Here is a 26,597-nt window from a genome sequence, read left to right on the forward strand (position 1 = left end):
TGCTGCAATAAAACAGAAGTAGTAAAAACAAAATCAGTATGAGCACATAATTCTGCCGTTTAGTTTGTACACTACACGTAATTGTTTCATCTCAAGGAGATTAAAAATATTTTACATAAAGGACAGCATGGCAGCATTTTGCTCACTCTTGATCCAGTTCTGAGCAAGTTCGCTTATAATGAAGGACATCGATTCTACATTTCCCCAAAGCTGTTTTCACACCTTCAATATTTCTGACAATATAATGGTGTCAGATGAATGTTTTGCCAGAACAGTTGAAGGAGTTGTTGACAACAAAGGAGTTGGGAAAAGTATTGTATTCCATTACCCCTCACTCTCATAACGTTAGTTTCAAACAGAAATTCTGAAGCGGTTGCAGATCAATTATTAGATGAAAGCATTTGAAACCTGTAAGTTGCTTTCTTTGTAATTTAGTAGGTTATTTTCTCAATGAATAATTCCGTGATCAACAATTAATGCATAATATTAACAGCTTGAAAGATGAAAGCCTTCATAAAATAAAACTCATCACAAATATATAAGTACCTTTAACCAATTAATATAATTCTCCAGAGCAGGCAACTCATGATTCAATTACAAGGAATTAATTTTTTTTTCAAGAGCAGAGTGTCACCAGATGTCGATTTTGTTCCTTCAGTAAATGTTGTTATGGGGAAATAGACGTTTGGAAAGTTTCAAGGTTGAACAACTACTAGTTACTTTTCTGACCTATTATAAATAAGCACGTTGTATTTCCAGTTGATTATAATAAAAACAGTGACACTGGGCTGGAAGGTTCGTTTTCAGACGTTTCTTCAACATTCTAGGTAACATCATCAGTGAGCCAACGAGAAAAAGAATAGGAAATGATATCATCCACCGAAGAACAATGACACATAAATATAAAGCGGTACAAAACACCAGCGCTTTACCGGAGGCTCGCTGATGATGTTACCTAGTTTTGTGACGAAACATCTAAAAACGAACCTTCCAGCCCAGCGAGCAAACTTACACCCAGAACCACAACCTGAGCAACAAATCTTCTCAAAAATCACTAAAACATTGACAATATTTTGCTAAAATGTCATCGAATATTTGCCAGAATGCAGGGGGAATATTATCACAAATATCACCACTGCACGTCAAGAAGAATGTCAAGATATTAGAAATGGTACGGGAAGGATTCGCTAGATATGATAAAAATTTTCAAAATATTGAAGAGCTTTGATATGGTAAATAGGAATAATTGTTTCTACCTGCATGATGCTAAATCTCTTTTTGCCCATCAGAAAGTTATTCATCTCGGCTTTATTATAATCCTGAGGGTGCACCATTGTCCACTGATGAAGAGCATACTACTTTAGAGAATAGTCCATCACATCCATGAGTTTTGTTTTTTTACTGGCGCAGTTAATACCTCTTTGAAGGCAATGCATCTGGAACAACCGACTGAAGCTCTTCACAATCTTTGTAACAACTGGTAAACACAGTCATTTCGAAGGGCATCAGATTCAATGATATGTTTGGGAACTAAGAAAATGGTGGATATCTAGAGAAACGCCGTGTTTTCAATCAGAGGGAAATACTGCATTTCAAAAGTAGAAGTGCATGAGATTCCAGAGCCTATAGGTGCCCTGGAATTTTCTGTAGAGTTGTTCAGCTATTCATGAGAGCTGCTCTTTCCTGTTCTTCGAATGGCTGCCTTTCTCCATCGAGCTTGATGACTTTCACAGACAGTTACACAAAACCCCGTTTGGTTGTCATATATTCAGTAGTTCCCGTGTCTGAATGGACCAAAACATCCTCCTCTCTTCTCTCTTTTCTCCTTCTGCAATCCGCAAGAATGCTCTTCATGCTGGCAACTACATTACCTACAAAGACTTCTACAGTGAGCAGTGCCGATTTGGAGCTATTCACAATTATACACTGTGGGCATTTTGTTTTTTTAATAGGAATGTATATGTTTGGAATTCTTTTCCATGAAGATCTGCTGAGGTTTGGTCATTAAATATATTCAAGGTTGAGATGGACAGTCTTTATTTAATCAGTAATGGAATCTAGGATGACAGGGATTATGCAGAAAAGAGGAGTTAAAGATTATCTGATCAACCAGGAGCTGATTGAAACGCAGTCTGATTGGACAGGATGGTCTACTTCTGCTCCCAGACTTATGGACAGTTAGAAGAACGTTGAATCGAGACTATGAAGAATACAGTTACATTCAACAAGAGAAGTCTGCATGCGTTTTAAAGCTCACAAGCTAATTATCTGATACACTGAAGTAAATGCAGCGCTTGAAGGTGGCTTTCTTCCACATTATGTATATGCAATCTCAAAACGTTGAGGCACTGTAGTTTTGAACTGCCAGCCAGGTTCTAGGTCCTACTCTGCCCTTGATTTTCATACATCACGGTCTGTCTTCCGACCAATTCACTGTTTCTAGGCCTATAGATCTGCCACTGCTGACCCCAGCCAACTGTAATCTTTTCTGTTCTCCCCAACACTCTCTTCGTTAGTTCACGAGCCTTCAATCTATAACACTTACAGGCCCCATTTAACTTCAGTCGGATTTCTGTGCCTTTGAACTGTTGGAGTCTTCATCAAACGCTGAATGTTGAAATTTATAAAATATAAATCAAAGGATCATCACGTGATTTTTTTTAAAACCAGCAAACGACTTGTTAGTATGATTGCAATCTCAGCAGGACTGCGTTCCCCGTAATATTTCAGCGCCAGGCGAGTGCACATTTGCTTCCCAGAAGCAAAAACTGCACCACAACCCCATAGTAAGTAAACAAGGCTTCAGTGTTTTGCAGATGAAGGAGGCATAATGTTGAACTAGCTTCATGTTTCAAGAACTATTATTACTTCAACACACAGGCTAACTAATTTAGGAGAAAGCATCGTATTGCACAAAATTTTAGTTGATTTGGGGCTGAGCTGCCCAACTTCTTGTTTCAGCATCCTTCTAAAAGGTTTGTGAAGGTTTGTAGCTCAGGTTGAGGTTTAGGGTGTAGGTTTGCTCGCTGAGCTGTAGGTTTGGTATCCAGACTTTTCATTACCTGGCTAGGTAACATCATCAGTGGCGACCTCCAAGTGAAGCAAAGCTGTTGTCTCCTGATTTCTATTTATATGTTTGTCCTGGATGGGGTTCCTGGGGTTTGTGGTGATGTCATTTCCTGTTCGTTTTCTGAGGGGATAATAGATGGTATCTAGATCTATGTGTTTGTTTATGGCGTTGTGGTTGGAGTGCCAGGACTCTAGGAATTCTCTGGCATGACTTTGGTTAGCCTGCCCCAGGATAAATGTGTTGTCCCAGTCGAAATGGTGTTTTTCTTCATCCATGTGTGGGGCTACGAAGGAGAGAGGGTCGTGTCTTTTTGTGGCTAGCTGGTGTTCGTGTGTCCTGGTGGCTAACTTTCTTCCTGTTTGTCCTGTTTGTCCTAAAAATCATCAAAAACACCAAAATAGAGGAAGACGAAACAATGATCTCATTCGACGTAACAGCACTGTTCACCTCCATCAACATCGACCTGGCAAAGGAAACACTTACCACAATTTTAGAAGAGACCATCACACACACCCCAACCACGATCAATCACATTACCAACAAAAACATCATGACGCTAGTGGACCTGTGCCTCACCACCTACTTCACCTTCAACAACATAATCTGCAAACAAACCAACGGCACACCCATGGGATCTCAGCTGTCGTGATTCATAGCAGAAGCGGTAATGCAAAGACTGGAAGAAACAACCCTGCCAACCATCAAACCAAATATTTGGTCTGCTACGTAAATGACACCTTTGTCATCACAAAACGAAATAAGATAGAAGAGACATTTAACATCATCAACAACACCCTCACAGGCATAAAGTTCACTAAGGAGGAAGAAACCAACAACAAACTCGCATTCCTGGACGTCACAGTCGAAAGAAAGGACAATGGAGGACTACAAACCTGCATATGCAGAAAACCGACAAGTAGTGACCAAATACTTAACTACACCAGCAACCATCCCAACACACACAAACGAAGCTGTATCAGAACACTATTTCAACGAGCCATCACACACTGCAGCACAGACGAACTTCAGAAAACAGAGGAGAACCACCTATACAACGTATTCAAGAAGAACGGATACTCAAAGAATACAGTCCGCAGATTCCTCAGGAACAAACCAGGACAAGCAGACCAAACACAGCCAGAAACTCTAACTACTTTACCATACATCAAAGAAGTCTCATAAATGACAGCCAGACTACTAAGACCCCTCGGAATCCGAGTAGCACACAAATCCACCAACACTCTCAAACAAAAACTAACAAACTTAAAAGACCCAGTACAATCCATGGACAAAACCAACGTCATCTACAAAATTCCATGCAAGGAATGCCACAAACAAGGACAAACAGGAAGAAAGTTAGCCACCAGAATACACGAACACCAGCTAGCCACAAAAAGACACGACCCTCTCTCCTTCGTAGCCCCACACACGGATGAAAAAAAACACCATTTCGACTGGGACAACACATTTATCCTGGGGCAGGCTAACCAAAGTCATGCCATAGAATTCCTAGAGACCTTGCACTCCAACCACAACGCCATAAACAAACACATAGATCTAGATACCATCTATTATCCCCTCAGAAAACGAACAGGAAATGACATCACCACAAACCCCAGGAACCCCATCCAGGACAAACATATAAATAGAAATCAGGAGACAACAGCTTTGCTTCACTTGGAGGTCGCCACTGATGATGTTACCTAGCCAGGTAATGAAACGTCTGGATACCAAACCTACAGCTCAGCGAGCAAACCTACACCCTAATCCTTCTAAAAGCTGATGTAAAACCCAGTTCAATCGTCCAACTCTCCCCACGAATTGCCTTTTGTTTGAGGCCTGTTTCGAATTTAGAGTTGACAACATTTCTAAGATTAAAATCTTAGGCTGGGTAGATTCTTTCGAGCAGTCTGTCCGAAATCTTATCACCGACCTCTGGAGCATTTGGGACTGGAATCAAATTCTCGTCACTCAGAGATATGAAGACTGCCAAAACGCCACAAGCTATGTACAATGTACCCTGAGCCATTAACCATTGTTTTGAATTGCAGTGCTGATAAATCGTCATTGTTTACTCGTTGGCCAATTTTGTTCGAAAATGAGATTGTAAGCCAACTTCATTATCTGATGGCAGAGGCCGGTACTGCAGATGCTGGAGATTGGAGTCAAGATGAGAGTGATGCTGGAAAAGCACAGCAGGTCAGGCAGGTCCGAGGATGCTGCCTGACCTGCTATGCTTTTCCAGCATCGCTCTCATATTGGCTCCCTTCATTATCTGATGCACTCCCTCGAAAACAATACCACCCATGTGAATATCTAGAAGGATGTTTTTGGTTAGGTGGTGTCAGCATGGGGGTAGTGGAAGACGGAGGAAGAAGGTGAAGATGAGGGGTATTGGCTGGGGTTTAGCGTTTAGAATTGAGGGGATGCTCGTGCAGGACTCAAAATAAATATGTTTTGTTCCATCATTTGGACGGTATTCAGCTATTATGCTGTGTATACCTTGCTCTACAATAAGGACTAGCTTCAGTACTGTCAGCGAGTATTCTTGTATCTATGCTGCTATTATAGAGCTCTACAGTATGCTCATGGTTACTATAAAGAATGAATCTCTTAAAACGTTTTACAGCATATCCAGTAGATATTATTGAACATTTCAGTTTCGTTCAGCTGTTTGGGGGCGGAATGGTGGCTCAGTGGCTACTAATGCTGCCCCACACCATCAGGGACGCTGGCTAAATTCCAGCCTCGAGCAGCTGTCTGTGTGGCGTTTACAAATTCTCCCCATGTCTGGATCGGTTTCCTCCGCGTGCTATGATTTCGCCCCACAGCACAAAGAAGTGCATGCTACAATGCAGTTGGTGTTCAGAGGTATGTAAGCTTGGTGCATTAATCAGGGAAAATTATTGTATCGTGGAATGGGCCTGAGTGGGATTATCTTCAACGGGTTCTTGTGGATTTGTTGGGCCAAGTGGCTTCTTTCTGCACTGTAGGGATTCTATGATAAAATTACTAACCATTAGAAAGCCAATTCAATTATGCCGTGTCCTGGACAATTTTGGATAGTTTTAATATTATGGTTCTTCATTTATTAAATCACTTTAAATATTCCTCACTTCGCTTTTTTCCCATACATTGAGTTGAATTTGTGAATGAGTAATTTATCTATCTACCTATCTAAATATATATGTTCTCGTAAATGATTCTGGTCGGTAATTTACTGATCTAGGAATTTGATTATACAATTTAGAATGATAAATGTCTTACCAGAGGATTGTGCAGGAGGATTCCTTCGAGGCTTTATGATGTCTGTGAATATTGCATTATTGTTATTCCAGGCTTAGACCCTGTATAAAGCATCTTTTAAAAGAGTAAGAACAATGGAATTTTTGACACTACTGAATAAGATACCATTTTAACCTTTGACCGAAAATTTTGGGAGTTGGCATGCCAACGTAACCATTTTAAAATACGGTTGTACAATATTCCTAGTATCATGCTAGTCTAACGGATTTAAACTAAATTATTTCCAAGTAATCTAAATTGCAATATATCATAATTCTAAACTGGTTGAACCAGTTATAGTCTGCCCTATAATCAAAGACGAACGAGAAAGGACTATAATTCAATTAAGTTGCAAATGATCAGAAAAGAAACTTTGTTGTGCTCGCACCGCCATGGACATATAGACCTTGTATACATTGAATATTTGATGTTATAATGGCAAAATATCCAACATAGACAACAGTCAATTTGAGTCATGAAACGAACGATCTGCAATAAAAGAAGTCCATCACAATATATCATAGTAGAGCAGAGGATTTATCGCCAGTGCCATGGCAAACTCAAGTTTCCACGAACACCAAAAGAAAAATGATTACTATCTATCTAGGTTGTGTGGGAACTTTATCTGCATAAACTGGCTGCATCACTTGGTATATGGTCAAAAATATATTTCAAAATTATATTTCATGGTAAAACATTTTGGAAGCTTCGGCCATTGTAGAACATGCCATACAAATGCAGATATTCAATTATATATTTTGATACAATCACAGTGATAGGTTACACTTCTTATGATTTTTCACGGATCCAAATTGTTAGATATTTTAAAAGACGCTTTGAGCGTGTAGTTTACAATTACATGCAAACTAGCTACTATCCATCATTACCTCGTTCTCTTGATTCAAAGCAAATGCTCAATAAATATGTCATGCTTTGAGCATTATTAATCAACTGATTATTCCACAGTTATTATTGCATACACTAAATGCTGGACTGGAAATCTTTTCTTCTTCTAAATTTCCGAAATGAAAGGGCTGCACTTAACCAATCAAACTTGGATCTGGACAAAGTTGCTTGCTTGCATCAACCATTTCCTACACTGTTCACATTTTATATGCAAATATAAGCAATTGTTGTTGGTATGCTTAAATGGAAGGAAATATGCGCCAATATAAACTGAAATGTTATTAAAGTAAAACAGAAGGAATAAGGTAATTGAAGTGACCTCGAAAAGCAATCATATAAAAACCAGAAGCATTTGAAAGAGATAGACCAAACATGCAATGCATGTGATCTACAAGCAGCACTAGATGGCTGTTTAACTTTCTTTATGCAGTAGCCATCATAAAACAAGAATCAATTTACAGGACCAGCTTGTATTTCGCTTTTCTAAATTAGATGACATAATTTATTTGAACATTTACCTTTCTCTCTTTGTTTCAGACTTTCTTCTAGTGGGGGAATGTGAAAAGTGCATAAACATCAAAACATAAAGGCTAAAAATATGACTTTATGCAGAGAATGATTTCATGTGAAGCATCTGGATGACATTTTTAACCACACGTTAATCTGATCTGATGTTCAAGATTACAGATTATTCTAAATTTCTAAATGTGGTTAAATCTTTCCTGATGAATTCAGATTGAGCATGCTGATAGAAAAGTAAAAACAAAAGTGTCAGAACCAGAATGAGAATATGATGAAATAGAATTTCTGGGCATTTCCTCATGTGAAAACAAATATAGCACTGCATTTTATCACAAGATTTCTGGGGTCGAGTATCAATTAAAACAAACATTTTAATTTAATCAAAGTTATTGTATTATTACTCACGCATATTATGTAGAGCTTGTTTCACAGCATTGAGTTCTGAAAAGAAAAGATTACTATTTGCATTAAATCTTTTTATCATTATTCTGATTCTGCTACGTTTTATTAAAAATTCCTAAACAAACAGGAAAAAGGAAGGCTCACTTTGGTGGAACTATCTGATATACCAGAAACGACAGAAGGGACAGAATACATGCATTGTTTTTCAGGGACAATAAATTTCCATCTGTAGGGAGATCCTTCCCTTATAAAAGCACGCAACCAATTGCATACAAGCGAAACTTGTTCAGCAATGAATCTGTGATTGCAATTGCCTGACATTGTGAAACTGAATGCAGAAAGTCTTGCTATTAAGACAAACTGTCTTGGGAACCAAGGAAAAATGAATGGAGTTCTTGCAGTGGACATTTATTTAAGGTCATTTTGTCAGTGTACTCCTGCCTCCTCACTCTGAAAATTCACCACTAAATTCCACAATATACAATACTTGAGCTAAACCTTCAATTTAAATGTAACATAGCGATATTGCTGTAAAGAGTGGCGTTGGTAATACTTGCACTCATGAAGACAAACATTACAATGCTTTGTTTCAAGGTATCAGAACAATTTAAACTACAAAAGAAGTAAATTGTTGGTACGTTGCTCCTGGCTGGGCATGACATGCAGAAAGGAAGAGTGAACATCACGATCTCCAACTACTCGGTGGTAAAAATTGAAGTCAGTCTTGAAGCTTTGCATTAGATTTGCAAATAATGGAGGTGTAAATGAGTAATGGTATGATATGAATTGATTACCTTAAGCTATATATTTTTGCAGCCATTACCTCCTTCGGAATAGTTCCCTAAATGATCTTTAACCTACTTTTCTCAACTTTTTGCATGTCTTGTTTTTCTTCTTGCTTTTTTCTTTATCTTTGAGGCTGGAGTGGTGTCGGCAGGCTGGTATGGACAATGGTGGCAACATGGATCAGGAAATCTTGTAGTGGTGTCTTTGCCTGGAATCTGAATTCCTGGTGGTGGTTGACTGAGAGCCTCATGTCTCAGAGGACATCGGCTGGAGCCTGGATTCTTGGCGGTGGTGGTACCCAAAGCACAGACTCCTGTTGTCTGTAGTCCCGTAGTCTGGACTCATGGCAGTGGTGGTATCCAGAGTGGGGTCTATGGCAGCTGTAGTCTCAGAACCGAAACTTTTGACAGTATCCACGAGATGGAGATGGAATCAGAGCCAGAGACTCCTGGGGCATCAACGTCTTCGCTGTTGTTCCCAGAGCTGAACACCTTGAGGACAAAAACCACTTTCCAGAGACCGTGCAGAAACTTTGACGCCGTTTATTAGAGCCCAATTTGAACAAATGAACTCTTATTTAAGCAATTCATTTTCATCCTTATTGTAATTCAAAGTGGCGCTGGATTATGACGACAAAACACTTTTTTGCTGTATCTGAATGATCTATGTGACAATAAATCATTTATTCATTCCTTCATTCGTTCATTCATTCATCCTTCCTTTCTTCTGTCTTTCGTTCATTTTTAATAGACGTATTTTTCTGATCAGAGATTTAGGACACTGGCAGCTGAGCACAATCTTACAAGAAGAAAGAATCTTACAATCTTACAATCTTAGAAGATAAAAGCAAAACAAATCAAACTTTTTCAAGGTGTTTATTGTTTGGTGAGCATGCTTTAAACTGACATGGCACAAGAACTGAAAGGCACGCATAAGCTTACTGAATTGTACGTCGAAAAAACTTTTGAGCACTGGAGGCAGCATGCTGTTTTGGAAAAGACGTCTTGCATGGCAAATGCAAATGACAGCCATAAACGTTTTGCTTAATATCTTTCTCAAAGTATGATTCTTTGCCTTTCAAGGATAATTTGACATGTACAAGACGAGATATTACTCATAGAACACAGAACGTTACAGTGCAGTATAGGCCTTCAGTTCTCGATATTGCGTCAACTTGTGGAACCAATCTAAAGTCCATCTAACCTACACTACTCCATTCTCGACAATATGCCTATCCAGTGACCATTTAAATGCCCTTAAAATTGGCGAGTCTACTACTGTTGCAGGAAGTCCGTTCCAGGCCCCTACTCTGTGAGTAAAGAAACTACCTCTGACATCTGTCCTGAAATCTCCTCAATTTGAAGCTATGTCCCCTCGTGCTAGTCGTTGCCATCAGAGGAAAAAGGCTCCCACTGTCCAACTCACCTCACCTTCTGATTATCTTATATGTCTCAATTAAGTCATCTCTCTACTTTCTTCTAACGAGAACAGCCTCAATTCCCCCAGCCTTTCCTTGTAAGACTATCCCTCCATAACTAGCAACATCCGTGTAAATCTTCTTTGAACCCTTTCCAAAGCTTTCTCATCTTTCCTTGAATGCAGTGACGAGAAATGTACGCAACACTCCAAATGTGGCTGCACGAGAATTTTGTAGAGCTACAGCACGATCTCATGGTTTCGAAGTTGAATCCCTCTAGCAATAAAAACTAACGCACCATATGCATTCTTAACAATCCTGTCATCCTGGGTAGCAACTTTCAAGAAAGTCTATACCTGGCTGCAGAGATATCTCTGCTTCTCTAAACTACCAAAATCTTATCATTGGCCCAGTTCTCTGCATTGCTGTTACTCCTTCTAAAGTGAATCACCTCGCACTTCTCTGCATTAAACTCCATTTGCCACCTCTCAGGCCAGCTTTGCAGCTTATCTATGTTCTCTGTAACCTACAACATTCGTTGTCGCTATCCACAACTCTACCGACCTTCGTGTCATCGGCAAATTTACTAACCTATCCTTCTATGCCCTCATGCAGGTCATTTATAACATTAAAAAACAACATGCACCCAAAACAGATACTTGTGGTACCCCACAAAAAAATGAACTCCAGGATGAATATTTCCCATTAACTATCATGCTCTGTCTTCTTTTAGCTGGCGAATGTCTGCCCTAAACCGCTAAATCACCCTCAATCTCATGCCTCCGTATTTTGTGCAACAGCCTACTGTGGGGAACCTTATCAAATGCCTTACTGAAATCCATATACACCACATCAACCGCTTTACCCTCATCCATCTATTTTGACACCTTCTCAAAGGACTCAATAAGGTGTGTGAGGCACGACCTACTCTTCACAAATCCGTGGTGACTACCCGTAATCAACTTATTCCTTCCTAGATTATTTTAAAGCCTATCTCTTATAACCCATTCCAACACTTTACTCACAACGAAAGTAAAGCTCTCAGGTCTATAATTTCAAGGGTTGCCTCTACTCCCCTTCTTAGACAAGAGAATAACATTTGCTGTCCTCCAGTCTTCTGGCACAATTCTTGTAGACAATGACGACATAAAGATCAAAACCAAAGGCTCAGGAATCTCCTCCCTGGCTTCCCAGGGTATTCTCAGGTAAATCCCATCTGGCCCAGGTGACTTACCTATTTTTACATTTTCCAGAATTGCTAACACCTCCTCCTTACGAGCTTCAATCCTGTCTAGTCGAGTAGACTTAGCTCAGTATTCTCCTCGACCACATTGTCTTTTTTAGTGTAAATACTGATGAAGAATATTCATTTCGCACTTCCCCTGTCTCCTCTGACTCCACGTACACTTTTCTACTATGATGCCTGATTGGCCCTAATCTTACTCTAATCTTCTTTTATTCCTGTCGAAAACCTTCGGGTTATCCTTGATCCTATCCGCCAACGACTTCTCATGTCCCCACCTGACTCTTCTTCCCTCTCTCGTTCCGCCTTTCCTGGCTAACTTGCAACTCTCAAGCGCCCTAACTGAGCCATCACATCTCATCCTCACATAAGCCTTCTTCCTCCTCTTGACAAGAGCTTCAACCTTTTGAGTAAACATTGGCTTCTGTGCTCGACAACTTCCTCCCTGACTGACTGTTAAATACTTATCAAGGACCCGTAGTAGCTGGTCCTTGAATAAGCTCACAATCCAACTGTGCTCATTCCCTGCAGTTTCCTTCCCCATCGAATGCATCCTAAATCTTGCCTAATCGCATCCTTATGGCCTTTCCCCAGCTATAACGTTTTCCCTGTGGCATACATCTATCCCTTTGCATCATTAAAGTGAACATAAGCGAATTGTGGTCACCATCACCAAAGTGCTTACCTACCTCTAAATCTAACACCGGGCGGGATTCATTACCCAGTACTAAATCTAATATGGCCTCGCTCCTTGTTGGTCTGCATACTGTGTCAGTAAACCCTCCTGCACACACTGGACACATCTAAAGTACTTAAACTAAAGTATTCTCAGTCAATACTTGGAAAGTTAAAGGCCCCCATAATAACTATCCTGTCACTTTCACTCCTATCGAAAATAATCCTTGGTATTCTATCCTCTACATCGCTGGAAATATTATAGAAAACTCCCAACAAGTTAACCTCTCCTTTCCTCTTTCTAACTTCAGCCCCTACTACCTCAGACGAGTCCTCAAACGTCCTTTCTACAATCGTAATATTGTCTTTGACTCACAGTGCCACAGCACTGCCTCTTTTCCTATTTTCCGTGTTCTCACTGAAATATCTAAATACCAGAACCTGCAATAACCAATCCTGTCCCCGCTTTACCCAGGTCTCTGAAATGGGAACAACATCGAAACCCTGATCATTTGCAAGTTTTTGTACTATCCAGAAAATTAAGATAACCATATTTGATTTTGCTTTAAAAAAAAACGACTGTCTGGTTACGTTTGCGGTTAAATCGTGTGCAGTTTTATAATTTGTAGAAGTATACCAATCGGCAAAGTTCCACTAATATTGACGATCATGGATGTCCATTCTTTGGTTTCTCAATTATATTATTGAATATAGTTGATGCACTAAACTGAATCACCTCGCATGTGTATTCGTGAACTGAATAGAAGATTTTACATATTTCAAAAGCATACTTCCATACGACTGAGATTTCAAACAATGTTGATGCATCATCTATGTAACAAAACATTCGGACTTGCACAGTAGAGGATGTTCTTCAAATGACTCTGGAAATGAAAGTAAATAAACATTTTGAACAACTGGTTAAGCAAGGCATTTTATATTACCTTTGCAATGCCCTGTCTCAACCTCACTCACTGCTTAATGCAGGTGCCTAGGCTAACAAGCATTGGGTATTGATTCGGATCCTACCACTGCATATTTTAAAATATGAAGTCTGTGAAAAAAAAAGAATTTATAAACTGGTCTAACAGTGAAATTTAATTTAAGAACATCTGTCTAGTTCATCATTGTCATGGATGGAAGTTGGTCTGCTGTCTGTGCCTGGCCTGGACTAGCCTGTGCATACAGACCCAATGCAATTTTGTCGACACTGACTTTACCAATGAAACTGGTTCCGTAATCCACTGAATTCTATTTAAAGATGCTCAACTGATCACTCAACAGTGACTTCAACAACGGGAGACTCATCTTTCTTTACACTGCAAAGTACTCCTTCCTAAAATCAGCGATTTGCTTCAAAAGTAGAAGATCTTTAATACAGACAGGTTCAGTAATATCCAGAAAACTCAATCAATTAAAACTTACAATGCCATACATCCCAGTGCAATAATATCCGTGTATAATGTAACCCGAAGGGAGATAGTGGTACAGTGATGTATCAGTTTTCGGGAGTTTTCCAAGCATTCTCCAGATTGGTTCTGGACCCAGTAAGGTCTTTGATGTATTATTCAAAGGAAATGCATGAGAACGGAAATGTCGTCTTCTGCTGCTGAATCTGCGCTCCTCCATGTTGATACAAACTGTTGCAATCTCTCTGGATGTAAGTCGCATTGAGAGCCATTTGGGTTTGTGATTTCAATGTCTGTCACCAAGAGAAGGTTAGTGGCATAATGATTATTTGAAGTTGCTAATTTCTAAACGAAGACTTGGCTCAATTGCAGAGCGTGAATGAATCATGAATACGTCGATTACAGATTTACATCAACGAAGGCATCTGCAAGATTAATCTCAGCTTCTTCCCAGAAAAGAAAAGCATTATCACTACATCGAGTAGACCTATATGATCGTTCTTGCCTCCAGCAATATTACACATCAGACAGATTTAGAATAAGTCTAGTAATTCGAAGCTGGGTACCAATGAAGTACTTTAGGCCTTTGGCATCAGTAAAATCTATTCCACCAAAGCTTGTAACGTCATTGTCTGATAAATCGCACTCCATCATTGCGATGAAGTCAGAAGGATTTTCCCTAAATTAAGAGAACAAGTGCCCTCGGATTGCCATCCAGTGTTTACAAAAAAAAAAGCATGTTATTCTAATTGTGCTGCAACACAAGGATACTTGCATGGCAAACAAAATATAGAGCATGCATTAGATAGGACTGAGATACTTTGCAGCTAACGAATCAGAATACAGCTGTATAGAATTCGAACATTCTGCTGTGAATGGAGGACAATAACTAATTGGTAATAAATGCTTCACAAAGCCCCTCTTACTCGACGAGGATACATAAAACGTCAGTTCACCCGGCAATGCCAAACAATTAAGATATAGCTTCTACCAAAATTGCCAAGTGGAGGGTCCATCACTATTTGTTCCTGAGATCCGAAGCCCTCCTAAGCATACTTATGCTGAAGCCGATTCACAAAACGACTCTAGCCATTGAACACTGCACATGTTATGGAGCTGGTGCAGTATTGGTGGTATTAAACAAAACAGATGTTGGAGACATTGAGCAAGTCTGACAACGTATGTGCCAAGAAAGCAGGATCAACGTTTTGAATACAGTGAACTTACTTCAGCTCTGAAGTCAGGTCACTGGACTCGAAAATTTAACTCTGTTTTCTCTCCACGAACGCTGCCTGACTGCTGAGTTTCCCCAGCAAATTGTTCCTCTTCAGATTCGCAGCATTCAGAATTATTTGTTTTATTCGACTGACAGCATTCTGAACGAATTGTGTGTCAAAACTAGCTGTACACCTTGCTAATCTCGTGCACAAGAGTTAAAATATTGGCATCTACCTGGCAATGTGAGCAATTGCCCTGGAATGTCCTTCACATGACAAACAGGGAAAGTCCGACCCAGCCAATTGCTACCGCCAATTTAGTCCCAATCATCGGCATTTTCACGGAGCAAATTGATTACAGTCAAATCACGTGGGTATTTGCACCAACATAACCTCTTCACTGTCACTTAGCATGTGTTCCTGCAGTGCCAGACAGCCATCGTATGAAGGTGTATATATGTGACTGTCTTTCAGCAAGTATGTGAAATCAGTAAGAATCAAAGGCCAAACTCTTTAATAGTTAAAATCAACTAGCTTTCCACATCCCTCAAAGTTTCACCAGCACATCCACCAATGTCATTTACTGTATCTGTTGCTTCTGATGTGGTCTCCTCTACAGTGGGGAACATCTCCGGGACACCCGCACCAATCAACCCCATCGCCCGGTGGCCCAATATTCCAACTGCCCCCCCCACTCTGCCGAGGCCAGGCAGTTCCTGGGCCTCCTTCACTGCCACCCCCTCACCACCCAACGCCTGGAGGAAGAACGCCTCAGCTTCCGCCTCAGAACACTTCAACCACAGGGCAACAATATGGACTTCACCAGTTTCCTCATTTCCCCTACCTCCACCTTACCCCAGTTCCAAATCTCCACCACAGCACCATCTCATGACCTGTCCTGCCCGCCAATCTTCCTTCCCACCTATCCGCTCCACCCTCCTCTCTGACCTATCACCTTCACCCCTATCCACCCATTGTACACTTTGCTACCTTCCCCACACTCCTCTCTGACCTATCACTTTCATCCCCACCCCATCCACCTATTGTACTCTTTGCTAACTTCTCCCCAGCCCCACCCCTCCCATTTATCTCTCCCCCCGGAGGCTTCCAGTCTTCATTCATGATGAAAAGCTTTTGCCTCAAACGTCGATTTTCCTGCTGCTCGTATGCTGCCTGACCTGCTGTGCTTTTCCAGCACCACTCTAATATAGACTCTGTAATGTTGAGTCATACATATCACAAAGGAAAGGTAGTATGGCTGTTGAATGCCAATCATCTTGCCCACAACATATGAGGACGGCATTTGTAAGACCGATGCCTGCCTTAGCATCCATCACCCAAGCATCTTCAACTACTCCATAAATGACATTCTTCATAACGTCAGAATTGGTGATCTTCAATGTTATTTGAAGGATATTCAAAACCGCAATGAAGATTCGGACACTGAAGCAAATCCTATGATCAGGTAGCAAGATCAATTAACGTTAATTCACAAACAAAATTCATGCTACACATGAATCTGACAGTGACCACCACAAGAAGGATGGAAAATCACAATCAAACTGTGTGGTTCAACGGTTCACCATCGCTACAACCACCAAAAGCGTAACTCTCTTGGTCAATGTTGATTGAAAACTGAAATGGATCAACAGTACAAATATTTTTGCTGTATGGCCAGGTCAGAGGCAAACATTCTGCACCAAAATCCGAACTGCTATCTTCTCAATATTCACCATTCACCACTTGTAAGACACATCTCAGGAATGTGATTAATGAACATCTGCTTGGATATGTGGAGCTTAAATAGCACTCGAGTCTTTAAACCATCAATGTAAAACTTTATTGATCAACTGATGCACCACCAACTTCTCAAGGGCAAATAGAAATTGGCAGTAAGTGTTGACCTAGCCATCTATGCTGAACATCAATAAACAAATCTGAATAACCTACGTAATATCTACAAGAATATCATTTTCTAATGATAGGATGCTGCTGTCCGCCCGACCAACAATGATTGATCAATAAAAACATAGTTACACCTCCTTTTTAAAGACAAGTATGTTCAGATTGTACCTTAACCATTGACTACATGATCGAAGAGTATTTGCTTTACTTATTCATAACCTGTGGACTACAAACTGTTTTCAACCAATTATCATTCCTGAGAACATAATCAAAACCTCTGCACCTAGATGTGCTTTGTAAATTGTGAGAATTTACTAGTGTGTACAAAATGCACTAACATCGATACTAACAACCAATTTAAAATATCAGTCGAGCTCATAATGTTTCGTATTTACAACAGCTAGATGTTGTATATATTTGCACGAACAAATCAGTACTCTGAAAATAAATGAGCGTATTGAAGCTTCGAATCTTCTGCGAAATCCCCTTCGAGTTTGGTTGCCTATCGTTCTCGACTGCCTCTCACAATATCTCCGTCACTGAGAATCAAGCTGTCACTCAGATTATCCCCCTTTGTTCCGTCGATATACTGTTGCGATCTGTTGAAATTTAGAATTGGAAGCTTTACACGTGTCTCTTTTCAATAACATTCAAATATAATTTATAGATTGAATAAACCAAAGAATGAGAGAAAATAATGAAAACAAAGACAAGGTAATGTGAACAACAACAACAACCAAACTCATTTCTGTTGTATTTGAATACTGTGACTTTAAAAAGGAATGTAGTATTTTGTTGCAAGCTCCAATAAAATTAATAACCTGAATGAATCAGAATGCAAGGATACAACTTGTCTTCGTTAAATCTGGGTAGCATCAACATATTAAGAAAATCTGACACCTGAGTGGAGTTCCATATGATTCAGTTTATTTACTTTGTTTTGTCTGCACTCACCCCGTTCTTTCTCATTGAGCGTTTCTTCTGTTTGGATAATGCAGAAATTAACTAGTACAAGAGAGTTGCGGTGCAGTTAAGTACCCGGTCAAATACCCAAAATATTAAAAAAAAAACAACTGATAGAAATCCTCTGCTAACACATGTCACAAATAATATTTCACCAAATATTAAAAATATGCAATAGAAAGGGCAGAACATCGTATATTGAATAACCAAATTTCTAAGGGAACTAGCAATGTCCCCGAATAACTGGATATATGTCGAGCTCAATTGTATAGCCTATTGAGGACATTGGATGCAACATACAGATATGAACAACCTTTTAAAAATCGGGCTTTCTGTGAAATGTGTTCATTTAATCCTTTTCCAAATGTAATATATCTTATCTAGACCACTTGCTAATAGATACAGAAAATGGGTACATCTTGGGATCAACATCAATCCAATTGTTTCCAGTTATTCATGTGAATCTTTCAGTTATATCTTCATGAATGTATGGGAATGGTATTCAGGCTCGGTGGATTGGCCAATCTAAGTTGCCTAGTAGTGTCCAGCGATATGCAGGCTAAGTGGTGTACCCATGGTAAATGTGGAGTTTGGGGGATAAGTTGGCGGTTGGGTCTAGATGGGATGCACTTCAGTGAGTTTGTGTAGACTAGATGCACCGAATGGCTCCTTCGGCACTGTAGGGATTATATGGTTTTATGATCTTGTCTGTTTGGCCTTAAGTGCATGTTAATATAAATCCATGGCTCTTAGTTTTAAGTCGAGCCAATAACATTGAACGCAAGGACAGTTCTCTAAAACTTATAAAATTGCATGAAGACAGTGCATCAACAAGTTCTTTTTGAATTCTGCACTCCTCGAGAACTGGCGTCACATGCCCCAGAACTCATCGAGGTGAACCACACAATTTTCTAAATTAATTCATCATTTATTATAGTGAGGTGATTTCTTGCAGCGTAACATAAATCTAAGCAATACTAATTTGTGGATTCTCTCAACATTTTCCAAGATGAATGTTACTGTCTATCATAAGATTATTTTCAAAAGTCATTTTCAAAGTCCAAATAGATCCAAAAATAAAACAGAATTATTTTCATGGCTCAAAAGTAAATCATTTTAACTTAATTCGTTTAATATTTTAACCTGTTACATTACTTTTCATGACTCCTTTAAGTAATTGTACTTAATTTCCTGATTGAACGTTTTGTTTCCCTAACCGCTGTGATTTATTTTGGGTAATTTACTCTCAACCGTTTCTTTTTTTTCTGATGCATCGCATCAAGGCTGATGTTTTGTTTTAACTACATGTTATGAACTGCCCTCAAATTCCACAATTCTACTTGCATCCAATGATTGCTTAACATTGCTTTCAGTAAGACTGAGTATGCATTAAACAAAGTGATGCGCACTTATGCGTTTTTTAATTAACAAATTATACATAATCATAGCATTCAGAAGGGTTGACCCTTGTTATGAAGATATATCACATTGTGATCATGTATTCATTAAACAAAAACTGAACATAAATTCGTTCACTCAAGCTAACCTTCCAGGATCATAACATTCTCTGATAAATCGGGGCAGTGAACAGATGATGCATGGTTTATATTAGATTAGATTCCTTACATTGTGGAAACAGGCCTAACCAACCCTCAGGAGAGTAACCCACCCAGACCCATTTCCCTCTGACTAATGCAACTAACACTATGGGCAATTTAGGACAGTTAGTTCACCTGACATGCACATCTTTGGACTGTGGGACGAAACCGGCGCACCCAAAGGAAACCCACGCAGACACAGGTAGAATGTGCAAACTCTACACAGACAGTTGCCCGAGGCTGGAATCGAACCTAGGACCCTAGTGTTGAGAGGTAGCAGTGCTAACCACTGAGCCGCCGTGCTGCATTACCTCCAGGCCAAATGGAACTTCAGCTTATAAAAAGTTTAAAATAATATTGCATGGTGGCTGAATGGTTAGCACTAATGCCTCACAGTACCAAGGAACAGGGCTCGATTCCACAGCCAGGCAACTGTAAGTATGGAATAGTATATTCTCTTTGTGTTTGCATAGGTTTTCACCGGGTGATCCATTTCCTCACACTGTCTAGGTGGATTGGCTATGCTAAATTGCCCGTAATGTGCAAGCAAGATGAATAAGCAGGGTGACGGGGATCAGCTAAGATTGGGGAAGGGGGTTGGGTTCTCTTCAGACGGTTGGTGTGGACTCAGTGGGAAAAATGGTTTTTCTCCACGCTGTAGGAATTCTATGAATGCTCCTAAGTCGATGCTTGGTCTCAACGTATTCAAATGTAATTGGTATATTGTGGTTATTCCCCATTGCTCAGTCTCTCCTTCACAAATTGTGACAAGCTTTTCCAATTCTTTGCATCGCCTTCACATGTTTGATTCATGGGCAATGATATATTGATACTTCGACTGCAAATACATTACAATCTATCAGTTCTTAAGTAATAGGATTTTTATTAGTTTCCTTCTGAAATAGGCGAAAAATGCTCCGTATCATTACTTTCCATCTAGCACTCTTCTGCCCATTAATTGAAATACTTAAGTAATTTTTCAGCATGTTAATAGAACATAGAACATAGAAGAATACAGCGCAGTACAGGCCCTTGGGCCCTCGATGTTGCGCCGATCCAAGCCCACCTAAACTACACTAACCCACTATCCTCCATATACCTATCCAATGCCCTCTTAAATGCCCATAAAGAGGGAGAGTCCACCACTGTTACTGGCAGGGCATTCCATGAACTAACGACTCGCTGAGTGAAGAACCTACCCCTAACATCAGTCCTATATCTACCCCCCCTTAATTTAAAGCTATGACTTTAAATTAATCCCTGCCAGAGATAGTGTTGAGCTCAGTTTAAAGCAAGTACCAAGCCTGACACACTTGTTTAACATTGTTGGTGGCCATCGTTTCAGCTGCCAAAGTAAAGCTTTACTTTGTAACATTTCTTTTGTGAAGCAGTTTGAGATGGTTTATGACGTTAAAATGACTAAATAAGTGCAAGTTGAAGTAAAGTTACCTTTATACGAGCTTTAACTATCCTACTCCCATGATTGTGTGATGTTTCTGGTTTACCTTCCCCGTTGTAAGAGTGCAAAGCATGTTTACCAGTCATTCCTCATAATAGAGACACTGCCTCCGGCACCACTGGACCTGCTCTGTGACTTGGTGACTAGGACTGACTCCATTGACCCAAATGCAAAGCAACAGCACCAATTTATATATCTGTGGCACCTTCACCATACCATAATGCCCCAATTTATGTATCTGTGGCACCTTCACCATACCATAATGCCCCAATTTATGTATCTGTGGCACCTTCACCATACCATAATGCCCCAATTTATGTATCTGTGGCACCTTCACCATACCATAATGCCTTTGCAGTCGTCTACCATGGGGAACCTTATCAAACGCCTTACTAAAATCCATATATACCACATCTACCGCTTTCCCCTCATCAACCTCCTTCGTCACCTTTTCAAAGAATTCAATAAGGTTTGTGAGGGACGACCTGCCCTTCACAAAACCATGCTGACTATCCTTGATCATATTATTCCTATCCAGATGTTCATAAATCCTATCCCTTACAATTCTCTCTAAGACTTTGCCCACAACAGAAGTGAGACTCACCGGCCTATAGTTACTAGGGTTATCCCTACTCCCCTTTTTGAACAAGGGAACCACCTTTGCTATCCTCCAGTCTTCTGGGACTACTCCTGTAGACAAAGAGGGCATAAAAATCAAGGCCAATGGCTCTGCAATCTCCTGCCTTGCTTCCCAGAGAATCCTAGGATAAATGCCATCAGGCCCAGGGGACTTATCTATTTTCACCTTTTCCAAGATTTCCAACACCTCTTCTCTACATACCTCAAAGCCATCCATTCTACTTATTTGTGACTCACCCTTCTGGTTGTTCGAAACACCCTTCTGGTTTTAATTCCCAAATAAATTGTACTGTTATCAAATTAACGGCTAATCATTAACGTCCTCATGTAAATTTATGATACAGTTAAATTAAGAATCTAAGGTCCAAATTTGTGGTATGTTGTTCCTTCAAGAACGCTAAGTTTTATTGTTGTGCACCATCAAATTATTGATCCACTTTAATATGATAGTCCCAATCACATTGGACAGAATTTTGTTTAATGACGTTTGTATGCCACCACATCAAATATCTGTTATTTCGAACGTCAAAACACTCTATGCACACTAGACATGCAGTGTATCTCTTACATGCTAGCTTAATGAATCTATGTGTCAAGTAAGATTTCCTATTCCCGAATCAATTACACTTGAGTTTTTACTGATGTATGGATATCGAATTATGGTTTCCCATTTCTGCATTTTTGCAACCTTGAAAGCATAGCTATCTTTTCTACCTTGTAACTCTAGTTTGAAAATCAAACAAATTCTGGAACATGGTATCCAATTCAGCTTATAGTCTTATTATAATATGCAAGTCCCGTTCCCTTATTCACATCTATGTTATTTTGAATTTTCTGCTGAAATTATATTAAATAAATATATAGAATATATAAAAATTAACAGTTCAGTACACAACGCATCCCTATGGCATACCTAATGCATGAACTGAAAAACATCGTTTTGTTCTAACCTGTATCTTTTAGACTTTTCATGAGTTTTTCAATTTCTAGGAAAAAAAACAAATTGGAGCATTTTAGCCATCTATTTCAGATCCAACTCATCTCATTTCTCTTCGTCTGGAATCATATCAAGACATCTTAATAATGAAGCAGACCTCGTACAGCAGGGCATCCTCTGATCTGAGAATCGGCAGGAAGTAGTGACTGTGCCCTGAGATCGCCAAATCTCTTCCAACTGCTGTGTAATTATGACACTTTCACTAGTCTTTGTCGTCACTCTTATTTTGAGGGCACATTTGCAAGTTCACACAATTCTCTGAATATGTAAACTGTATAGACATTCCAACCGATAAACTGACTCTAACCTTTGCCGTGAAAGTCACAAAGCTGGCGTCCGACAGCTCGCAGGTTCAATCAGCTGTGCGAACACTCACTAAATTATGAAGTTGAAGTTGTAATCTATTTGTGATGTAGTATGTGGAAAGAGGAATCGGCTGTACGCAAGTCCCTGACCCCTTATTCAATTCTATTTTCATGAAACAAAATAAGGTGCTGCTTGACATTTTTTTAACAGAACAGATGCCATCATATGTACTTGGCTTTCACTAGTGCTTGAGCACACATATCCGTCTTCGTTATCAAGCTCTTTCCTGGCTTAGTTGGGATGTTGGGAAAGTATCTTTTATCCATTGTATCTTATGATAAAAGTGAAGAGAATTGTCGCTTAACAATGGGCCTAAACTCTCTTCACACGTTTAATGCACTACTTTTGAAAGTGTGAGCTAGTAGTTAAAACCACAAATTGGTATGTGTGTTTTGAAATTTGGACTGACTTTCTACAGAGGCAAAAAAAAAAAAATCCGTGAAGGCATCAGACCTGTATGTATTTAAATATGCAGTAGGCTGACTAATGATGCCAATCTAACACGTCAATGTACCACCATGAATCTTAATCTTCATAGAGACGGGGCAAATCCTTGTCTAAACAATGAGCAAATGTATTTTAACTGCATATGATGTTGTATAGCTTCATACTCAGATCGAAAACAAGAATAATAATATTTAAGAAGAAGAATTGCATAAATAGATGCGAAGAACTGGCTACAATTAATTGATAAGTGCGCCAAACTATATTCCACTTAATATGGAATTGGAACATTCCAAGGAACTTGCACAGTATTAATTAGAAGAACATTTTAAACAATTATTCTTTCATTACGAAGAGATAGAAGAAATTATCCAACAAGTGAAAACATGGCAGAAGTAGTGCATATATCTTTTTTATGTCAATGGACTCGAAGTATAAACTACGAATCATACGTTTGAAATAACTCAGGGACTGATACGAACAATTGATTTCAGTAAAGCTAAAGGAGACAGTAAATGGAAATGACTAAATTCTGAGGACTTACTGATAGTTTCATAGGAGGGAGTTTTATTTTTTCAATTTATCCATGGAATTCAGACATTGCTATCTACTCCAACATTCAATACCAATTCACAGTTGTCTCGAGGAAAGTTAAGAGTCAATTACACTGACGTAAATCTGAAATCACATGTAGGTTAGGCCATATGAGCATTGTTCATTTCTTTCCTTTGAAAATCACAGATAATCGAATGTTACAATAAGCAACAACAATTAAACCATCGGCATTCAGATAACGTTTTAAAATTGCTATTGTAACTGTTCAACGTTTTCACTGAATTGAGATTTCACCACCGTCCTGCTCGACTGGATTGCTAGTCCAGCGAAATTATTAGTATCCATTCGTTTGCATTCAAGAAAGAAGGGCATTACACAGCTGACAAATATTGCCAGGAAGAGCCCTTTGCTATAACTAAGAAATTTCTGATCTCGGATACTGTCCTGGGGCGGAATAGATGGATAACAATGTATCTGAGTTTATTAACTTACAGAAAAGAATGATTTATATGCTTCAAGGTAGATGCAAAAGTAAGTGATGGAAATAAGTTATCTGAATTTTCAAAAACCTGGCACAGAGAATATAAGTGATAAATTATGTTATCATTAACGTTGATAATATGAATTGAAAAGTGTACTTTACAGAAAAAAAGGAAAACACTTGAATTCTGTCTCGATGTCTTGCAGTGCTGAAAGCAGCATATATGGGCACCAAGAAATTAGAAAGACACTCTTTTGTGCAGTGAATGAAGTATACACTCAAAATGTCCTTTTATAAAATACTTTCAGCTTTGCCTAAGTTACATTTGGAGAATTGTAAATGCTGCATGTCTGTATGTCCATGAAGGAATGTATGCTTCTTAGACACGGTGTAGAGATAGTTCAATACATTGAGTCCTGGAATGAGAAAGTTGTCCTAACATAAATGGTCAAAACGTGATGCTCATTAGAGAATCGAATAAATTGAGAAAATGACGTGCTTGGGATTCTCAACAGATCCAGAATAGTCTGTCATGAACAAAACAGAGCCTTCATTTCGAGGACTGTTCTTCTTTAGAAGGCATTGAGGTGATCCAAATAAAACTGTATTATTTGAAAGGAGTTTTGTTGGGCCAACTATGAGTGATTTTATTTTCTCTCGCTGAAAAATGAGATGCAGAAAAATGTTACCACTTATATGAAATTATCTGCACCACTGAACTTTGCATGTTCTACAATTGGTGTTTTTAAAATTTATTCATTTGGGTAATGTGGGCATCGCTGACTGAGTCAGCATTTATTGCTTGTCCCTAGTTGCTCTTGAGAAGATGGTGGTGAGCTGCCTTCTCGAATGCAGCAGTTCACCTCCCCTGGATTGTATTACAATGCCATTATAGAAATAATACCAGCGACAGTGAAGGGGTGACGATATATTTTCAAGTTAGGATGGTGAATGTCTTGGAGGGGAACTGGCAGGTCTGGGGACTATTCCATCACACTTCTAAATTGTGCGTTGTAGATCATGGATATGCACTGGTGAATTACTTGCCACAGTATTCTGAGCCTGTGACATGTGCTGATAGCCACGGTGTATATCTGGTGAATCCAGTGAGTTTCTGAGGGTAACTATAACATTAAAATCGTTTAGGTCAATTATTCTCGTAACGTAGGCATAGGAGACCAAGAAAGGAGAACGAATTTGTTGCAACATCGGAACTGGTTTGATTGCAGTGGCAGTCTAAGCAGGTAAGCCATACCAAATCCTTGTTCCTGCTGTTATGACTTCTGTTTGCACATGAACATTGATCTGATTGAGGAATTTGATGAGAAAATAAAATTACGTATGTTTTCTGTTTTCCTGACCAGAACTCCCACTGTATCTTTCACAAAGCTCTTGTCAGAGTGGTGTGCATTTATAGAATTGAATAATGAACATGAGACACTGATTGCCTCTGTGTGGGTTGAAAAAGAACCATCTCTCCAAATACAAATTTGTTAGTAGCTCCGTTGCTTACGGTACTGCAAAGGTAGAGGAAATCACTTTACTAATTTCGTGAGATTTTTAATTATATTATGCGATAATGCAAATTATCAGGCTTTAGCTGTCTTTTGTAATAAAGTAGTATGCCTCACATCCCCTTTGGTACTCCTACAAATTACTTGAATTGAATATGCTCTGATTATTGACATCCCTGCTAATGAATCTAAGTAAATGCATTCTACGCTATCTGCAAAGCATTTGTCCCGAATAGGAAGTGCGACAATGGCAAAACAAATTGTTGTTTTCGTGATCATAATTCGATAAAAATGGGAATTATCATCTAGCTGGATAATACTTGATTCAGTACATTTTTTTGCCTGATTGACTTGCACATTTTAAAGGTTTTGTTGGAATGGCATTTTGCCGGAAATGATGGATTCGAAGTATATAAGTAATTGGGAAAGACTAGAACCGTTTTCACTGGCACGTAGGAGTTTGAGGGGTAAACCTATTGATACTTAAAAAAATCATGACAGGCGTTGATGAGGTGAACTTCAAGGGTCTTTTCCCTGGGGTGCGGGAGTTCAAAACTGTCAAGGATGTTTTAAAATGAGAGAAGAAAGATTTCTAAATGACATCAGCAGTAATTGTTCTACACGAAGTATGGTACATGTGTGGAATGAACTGCCAGAAAAGGTGAGGTATGCAACTCCAGTTCCAACGAAGCTTGCATCCATTCATGAATAGGAAAGGTTTGGAGGGATCTCGACCAAGCACAA

Source organism: Chiloscyllium plagiosum, chromosome 37 (assembly GCF_004010195.1).
Source record: "Chiloscyllium plagiosum isolate BGI_BamShark_2017 chromosome 37, ASM401019v2, whole genome shotgun sequence".
Lineage (NCBI taxonomy): Eukaryota > Metazoa > Chordata > Chondrichthyes > Orectolobiformes > Hemiscylliidae > Chiloscyllium > Chiloscyllium plagiosum.